At 48.3% G+C, this 8356-nt stretch overlaps 1 protein-coding gene across 2 annotated transcripts in view; it reads right to left on the reverse strand.

Moving 5' to 3' along the window:
• PKD2L1 (polycystin 2 like 1, transient receptor potential cation channel) overlaps nucleotides 1–3872 on the reverse strand; it is a 71456-nt gene extending 67584 nt beyond the window's left edge. The window contains exons 1-3 of one of the 2 annotated variants that reach the window (XM_083148972.1): nucleotides 2866–3872; nucleotides 2569–2628; nucleotides 1730–1766 (exon numbers count right to left, since the gene is read on the reverse strand). The gene's annotated coding sequence lies outside the window, so the exon portion shown is untranslated. The remainder of the gene's footprint in view (nucleotides 1–1729; nucleotides 1767–2568; nucleotides 2629–2865) is intronic. The other variant, XM_083148971.1, reaches the window with a different exon arrangement.
• Nucleotides 3873–8356: the final 4484 nt, after the last annotated feature.

The following is an 8356-nucleotide window of genomic DNA, read 5'->3' on the forward strand; positions in this document are numbered from 1 at the left end:
TATGATTACATCAGAGTTTACAGCACTGCAGTCATGGCCATGATTAGGCTGCAGCCTAGGGCACCAGGACTGGGAGGGGGGCACCTCGCAGTTTAGGAATAAAATTAAGGCCTAATTTGTTCCATGCTGCTATCACCCGGCCTGGTGTACTGTGGGGGGTAAAGTTCTTAAGGTGACTGCCAGATAGTAGTGCCAATGTCAGTTATTGATGGAACCATTACTGTATGTACATTGTGCTACAGCACCAGCTGGGCAGCCTAAACCAAAGCATCCTTCACATGCCATAAGCATTAGATAATACATGCCAGTTGTATAATGTTCCTTACATGCACATGGGTAGTATGACTGGTGAGTCCCTGAGCCCCCGCACATGTGAGTTTACCGGCATTACAAAAAGGAGCTACATGTGTGTTACCCTATGACACCTGGAGCCTATAATCAGGCCCTGTGTGGAATATGTGTGCGCTATATAAATAACTGGTAATCAGGGTAAGGGTTGGATCAGGGCAAGAGTAAAGGTGGCCATGCACATGCAGATTTATCTTCAGTTCTGGCTGGTTGGAACAAAAACATGATTATGGATGAGAGCAAATGACAGTTGACCATTTGCCTGGAAATGCTGGAAAACTGCCAAACTGGTACTCATCCATAACCATGTTTTTTTGGCACCTTAAAGGTTACATTAGGGTTAGGAGGATAAGGGTTATATCAGGGTTAGGGGAAGGGTTAGATTAGGGTTAGGATGAAATGCCTCCATGCACTGAGTGTTACATGAAAACCTTTGTTACAAATGGTTGATATAGTATTGAGATAATGATTCAAAAATTCCCACCTATCTAGCGGTGTCTACTCAAAGCAACGCAACAGATATGTTACATAACTTATCTGTGTCCTGGCCCATGGATACTGGTCATATGTCAGTCCAGAGTGAGACGGCCATACGATAATAGGGGGATGGCAGGCAGTCAGCAGTGACCCGGCATCACCAGGATAGCCCGTATTAACAAACTCAGATTTACCTTTATTGCTCTACCAGGCCACTTTTATTTACTAAACTGACCTCGTTATCGTTCATAGCAATACAATAGCATTGCCCCAACGTGCATGTCTGTCTAAAGTCAGGTACACACTGGAGCGAAGGGGACTGTCCAATGCTTTATTAAACCTGCATGGTGCTGCTAGCGATGTCGCTAGGTTTTATGTGCAGCACATCAATCCTAGCATTGTCACAAGCAACCACGGGAGTGGGCATACACTGAGCGATATGCATGATATGCTGGTCCAGTCTGACCAGCATACAATATGGGGGACAAAATGAGTAGGGGTCCCCATGTATTGCAAGAACCAGCACCGGGCCCAACCAGCCAACATGGTAATGCCACAGCCGGGGGGGGGGGGGGGGACTTTTTATGCAAGTCCCCCAGCCAAAGAATTAATCCCCTGACCGATCAGCATGGGCAGGGATCCTAGGGAAATGGAGACACCCCCAATGAAGGGGTCCCCCCCTCCAGAATTTTCCTGCCTAGGCTGAAGCCCGGGTCTGTCCCCGGTGGCCCTGGGCAGTGGCCACCGGGCTGATTAAATGTGTAAAAGTAGAATAAACTATTGTGTATTGTTGTGGACCTACAAATCCCAGCAAGCCAACAGTACAAATTGTGAAAAATACACACACACACATACATAGGTACAGTAAAAAATTCATGTTTCTATTGAAAGAAAGCATACTCACCAGCTGGCTTCTGTGCTTCTCCGGGTCCCCTGGAACGCTGTAGACACAAGACGGACTTATGTTTAGATCTGTGGCTCCCCACTACAGACCGGGAGTTAGGCCTGCCCACCAGCCAATCATGTTTGGAGAAATCCCGATGGCTGAACATGATTGGTTGGTGGGCAGGCCAAACTCCCGGTCTGTTGGATCCCATTAAATTTGCAATTTGTATACATTTTAATGGGAAAACATCTGCATGCGAATTGAAAAATCACCACTTCAGAACATGTGAATTTGCGGCAAAAATGCGATTTTTTTTTTTTAACTCAATTCGCATCCCATTAAGTTGCCAATTTCAGGAAAATGTGCGAATTCACCCTTTTTTTTGCCTAAAAATCGCAAAAAAAAACAAAATCAAATCCCATTAAATGTCACCCCAAGTGTCTATAAAATAAGAAGAAAAAATTGGTGAAATAATGAAAACTATCTGTTGCTAAAAAAAACTTGCCCAGGTCAGATTGAATTTGTAGATTCATATAGACTGGATCTAATTGTGTTCTATCTCTTAATGGTTAAAAAGTAAACAAATTAATTAAAACAACAACAAAAAATAAGAGAATGTGAAGTAGGGCAGGGAAAGTAGTCAGTGGCGTAACTATAAATTTTGCTCCCCCCTGCCAAAAATATTTGGAGCGCCCCCCCCCCCCCCCCCCCCCCTCATCTGAGTGCCAAAAGAGGGAAATTTAACAAATGAAATAAAAAATGAAATATAGATATCTATACATTTGAAAAAATGACACCTGGGTTTTGCATAGTTAATGGGATATACACACACACACTGTGACACACTTGACACTCACCCCCTCTTAAACACCCGTTATGCTCCATGCTAGTGTGCTACAGGCTCCAGAGAGTCCACCCTGTAAGAAAAGTCTCAGAAGTCACGCTGGAAGTAAGGGACAGTCTGCAAACTACTTGCCGCTATACAAGTGTAATCAAGAGTGTATGAATACACTTGTAAAGTGGAAAATAGTTTACAGACTATCCCTTAATCCAGTGTGTGACTGTGACTGTGTGAGCTCTAGCAGACCTGAGAGCAGGGGCGGATTGGGGACTAAAAGTGGCCCTGGAAAATTTCTGGAAGTGGCCTCACTTACCAATGAATTGATGCCTTAGGACTTGCAGAGGTAGTAGTCTTCTGCAGCAGAAGTTCTGCTGCTGTTAGCGGGGCAGGACTCAGGGGTGCAGGAGCCACGACTGACGAATGCAACTCCAACTGCTGCGCCTGGGTGTTTAACTTATTCAGCCGTTTTTTAGCTGCGCAACAGTCAGTCATGGGGTTTGACGGCTTCCTCCCGCCCTGCCCCAGCACAGGTTTCGTTTCTAGTAATGTGCGTGGTGACGTCATGATGTCCCGACGTACATTTCACAGACTCAGAGTGACTGTCACTCCACTGCAGAGGAGATGAGAAGCTAGCTGCGCTGCCGTCCGCTGCCCCGCCTCCTCCCACTCCCCTGCGAACAGTGCACAGAGCCTGCCCTGCTACTGGATGCGGCCCGCCTCCTTCCACCCGCTGTTCTCTCTCCAAGCGGTGCTGCTGTCCAATGCCCCACCTCCTCGAGTCCTCTCCAGTACTATGATGTTGTTGTATAAAATAAAAAAGATATGTATAAAATAAAAATATGAGTCCCGGGCCCGGCCGATCAGAGGTCGCCGACGCTGCACCCAGTGCCCTGCTACTAAATATGGCCTCGCCTCCTCCCGCCCATCCTGGAGAACAGTGGGTGGGAGGAGGCGGGGCCAGGGGCTGGCTGGCAACTGTAAGCCTAGTGGGTAAGTCCAGAGCACTGGCCCATAAGAAACAGTCCATCCTTATATTGACTGCAGACAGACTGGCACAGCCACTGTCGCTACACAGTACACATACAGCCAGGTAAGCTTAACAATATGTAAAAAACGGTATGCAGTTTCTTTTAGTACCATCTGACAGGGAGAGGCAGAGGGTGACAGAAAGTGTGATAAAGAAAGGCAATGGTGACAGGGGGCCAGATGTACTAAGCTTTAAAAGTGATAAAATGGAGAGTGATAAACCACCAGCCAATTGGCTCCTAACTATCATGTTGCAGACTGGATTTGAAAAATGACAATTAGGAGGTAATTGGCTGGTCCTTTATCACTCTCCGCTTTATCACTTTTTGAGGATTAGAAAATATCGCCCAGGGAGAGGATGATGGGGAGAAGCAGGGGGTTATTCCAGGGACAGGCAGTATGTGACAGTGGGTGAAAGGGTGACCCCAGTGAGAGCTTGACAGGCAGTGGGAGAGAGGGAAAGAGTGACTGGGAGAGGCAGTGGGTGATGCCAACAAGAGGCTGACAGGCAGTTAGTGAAAAAAAAAAAACTATTACAATTGACTGCTGGGCCCAGAACTACAATGCATGGAGGGCAGCTGCTCCTTGGAATTTTAATGCTGGAGATGGCCAAGAGAAAACCAGATCCTCAGAGGCAGTGGCGTAACTATGGAGGGTGCAGGGGATGCAGCTGCTATGGGGCCCGGGCCCTTGGGGGGCCCCATAGCACAGCAGGCATCCCCTGCACCCTTTTTCCTTATGCTCGCTTGGCAGAATGGCAGTGCCCCCCCCCCCTCCCCCTAGCGACGTTGCGCTGCTACATAATGAAGGGAAGGTGGTGGTCCGGCTGTATCAGCCTTCCCCCTCTCTCCCTGCTTCGATGCTGCCGGGGACTGACGTCACTATCTAGTGACCAGCCCCGGCGTGAAACACGCTGTGCTGCTTGCCTGCTCTGTGTGGGAGACCCAGGCCCTGGGAAACAGCAGACACGGAGCTGTCAGTGAGTGTAGGAAGACTCGGCACTGACAGCATCAATTGTACTGGTAAGAGGGGGAGGGGAGGGGGAGGGAGGAACAGGGCAGCCTGAACTGTGGGACGGAGGGGAGAGGATGTGAATAGAAGAAAAAAAAGTGATGCAGGTGCCCCCTCCTGATTTTCTTCCCTGCTCTCTCTCTCTCTCTCTCTGTCTGTCTGTCTCTCTCTGTATGTCCTCTCTCTCTCTCTGTATGTCTCTCTCTCTATATATATATATGTCTGTCTGTCTGTCTCTCTCTGTCTCTCTCTCTGTATGTCTCTCTCTCTCTCTGTATGTCTGTCTCTCTCTGTCTGTCTCTGTATGTCTTTCTCTTTCTCTCTCTCTGTATGTCTCTCTGTCTCTGTATGTCTCTCTCTCTCTGTATGTCTGTCTCTCTCTGTCTGTCTCTGCATGTCTCTCTGTCTCTGTATGTCTCTCTCTCTCTGTATGTCTCTCTGTCTGTCTCTCTCTGTGTATGTCTCTGTCTCTCTGTCTCTCTCTCTCTGTATGTCTCTCTCTCTGTATGTGTGTCTCTCTGTATGTGTGTCTCTCTCTGTCTCTCTCTCTCTGTATGTCTCTCTCTCTCTGTATGTCTCTCTGTATGTCTCTCTGTCTCTCTCTGTATGTGTCTCTCTCTGTATATATGTCTGTCTCTCTCTCTCTGTATGTCTCTCTCTCTCTCTGTATGTCTCTCTCTCCCTCCCTCTGTATGTGTCTCTCTCTTTGTATGTCTCTCTCTCTCTGTATGTCTCTCTCTCTGTATGTCTCTCTCTCTCTGTGTATGTCTCTGTATGTCTCTCTCTCTCTGTCTCTCTCTTTCTCTGTATGTCTCTCTGTATGTCTCTGTCTCTCTGTATGTCTTTCTGTATGTCTGTCTCTCTCTGTCTGTCTGTCTCTCCCTGTGTATGTGTCTCTCTCTCTCTCTGTATGTCTCTCTCTGTATGTCTCTCTCGCTCTGTCTCTCTCGCTCTGTCTCTCTCCACCTCCTCTCATTTACTCCCTCCCCACCATGTCTCTTCTTTTTTTCTACCTCCCTTCTGCTACAACCTCCCCTTTACACCCCCACCCCTTCCATATAATCTCTCTCCCTCCCCCCCACACACCTGTCACCCTCTTCTCCTGTGGCGGGGGGCCCTTTCCAAATTTTGCTATGGGGCCCAGAAGGAAGTAGTTACGCCCCTGCTCAGAGGCTAGGAAAGGGGATTGTCATAATGTCACCACAATTCAGATGGTCCTAATTCAGAGTTCATAGTTGCATGTGAGTAGATAGGTACTGCCCAGGCAGGTAAAAATAAACCAAACTATATGACAAACAGTTAAGCAACCTGTTCCATGTGTTTCACCTCTTTTTAATGTCTCAGGTCACCCCTATTCCTACTTCTTCAACCTTTTATAGCCCTTATTTTTCCATTCATCTCTCCTACATTGCACCTCTCCCCACTCCCTCCTTCTCTCTGACTATCCTACACCTCTCCTTCCCTCCCACACTCACCCTATGTACCTCTCAATTCCTCTTTCTCTCAACACTGAATCTTTCACTAACTAGACAGTACCTGACTACCTTCTGCACCTGAAGATCCACTGGTACAATCAGCCAGCAGGTGGCAGAGTGTGCAGTACCTGTCCCTTGTCTTCATAACTTAGTAACTTACTCTGGGGCTCCTCCAGGTGGGGTGGGGGCTGTACGGGTGGCGGTTGTCCCTCATCTCTGGTGCTCCTTGTCATGTCTCACCGGAGGTGCTCTCTTTGCTATGGTGCAGTGAGGGCAGTGAAAGTTCGCCAGCAGGAGGCATCGCCATCCTCCACTCTCATCGTGGCCCTGCTCCGCACCTCCGTCGCGCGGCATTTTGCCGCGAATTGCGTGTACTAACACAAAGACCCATGGGAGAAGTGGCTGCTCATGCGCAGCAGCCCGGCTCCAGCAGCCATGATTGTAGTTCCTGCTGCCCTCACTGACACTCTGGGCAGCTCCTGCTGCTGCTGGGTCCCGGCTGAGCTATCCGATTGGACCGGAGAGCTCTGATCACGGTAGCCGGCTTATCCTGCACAGCAGCAGAGAACTGAAGGCAAGTCAGGGAGAGCGCCCCGCAGACCCCCGGCTCCTCCAAGCCACTGCGGGGGTTGCTGTATGCTAGTTACGCCACTGAAAGTAGTCATATCTATCATCAATTCCTACCAGCTAATATGTGGTACCTTTAATAGCACTACTGGCTACTTTTGAAAACTAGTTTAAGGGAGACTATAGATAGCATTAGAATTTTGCCCAGCTCCCTATTAAGGGGGCGTGTCATGCTCCACCCAAAGGGCGTGGCTAGTTCCATATATGGGCATATATGTGCTTAAATGCTTGTGAGATATTTCTAGATAACAATATACTTTAGGAATGTAGCAAGTATTGATGCTGCCTGCAATATTGTATCATTTGTTTGCAGTTATTTGCTGTGATATTTAGGGGTAGATTTATTAATATTACTTTAGCGTTCCTTAAGGGCGCAGGTTCGCTTCACCACTTTATCGTGGTGAAGAGAACCTGCCTTTCACCCGTATTTATTATTGGGTGGCCGCACGTTATGGGAGTGCGTTATCCCCTCCTGCCGGGGATACGCTCCCTCCCATAACGAATGACGCGTTGGCGTCCGGCGGCGTCTTCTGCGCATGCGCCGGATACCTTGGTCTCGCGTTGTGTATCCGGCGCATGCGCAGTTTTCCGCTTGCTGATCTCCGTTGTCTGCAAATTCAAACTGCGCATGCGCCGGGTAATGTTCGCCGGGGATGCTGTGTACCCGGCGCATGCGCAGTTTGAATTTGCAGACGCCGGAGACCAGCAAGCGGCGAAGAAGACAGCAGGAGAGCCCCGCAGCGCCAGATAATTCTGGCGATATGCACTCAAGTAAAACAGAGGAGCGCACGGCCATCCATCTAATTAATAAATAAGGTATTAGCCCGGAGCTCTGCAGCAGCTAACGCTTATACGTTAACCCTCCTGCCCCGCACCGCCACTGTTAAAGTACCGGAACAGCAGGTATGATAACTGAGGGGAAGCGCTATCCCCTGCTTTAGCGCACGGGGATAGCGCATATACCCCATAGCGCACCATCATAGATCTACCCCTTAGTCTCTTCGGTACTTATATGTTAGTTGGGCGCCCACTAAGCTATTTGCTTAGTTTAACACGTCCCCTCACAGGGCTCGCTACGCTCGCCACGCTTCGGGCACGGTGGCTCGCTGCACTCGCCACACTATATAAAATAAACTCCATGCCGACATGGATAGTGGATGTATGAGCCTAGTAACTATAGTGGGCGCCCAACTAACATATAAGTACCGTCTCTTCTCTATCAGCACAACATACGTGATAATAATTGTGATACTTATGGTATAAGTTCCAATTGCAAATCCCATCTGATTTCTTTCTTTCCCCAAAAAGGTAATAGCTGCATAAACTGAGTTAGGTGAAATCAGGGAGATTTCTAGACTCTTCGGGGAGAGAGGGAGATTGCTCCTATTACAGGGAGTCTCCTGCAGAATGCAGGAGGGCAGGCAACTACTATACGGGCTCACTATCAGTGTGACTTGCTTAGGGCATAACCTAGTTTGTCCTAATTTTCTATCCTGCAATCTTCAGAGCTTTGCCCTGAACACGTTACTTTCAATAATAGTCACTGGAAGAAAGGAATGAAGAGAAAAATAGATGTTGGAAGGTCAGCAGCATAAACAGAGGCAAAGGCTGGAAGTAAACAAAGGATAATGCCCAGATTTTACAACATACAGTAATCCAACCACA

This window comes from Crinia signifera, chromosome 6 (assembly GCF_055691185.1).
Source record: "Crinia signifera chromosome 6, ASM5569118v1, whole genome shotgun sequence".
Lineage (NCBI taxonomy): Eukaryota > Metazoa > Chordata > Amphibia > Anura > Myobatrachidae > Crinia > Crinia signifera.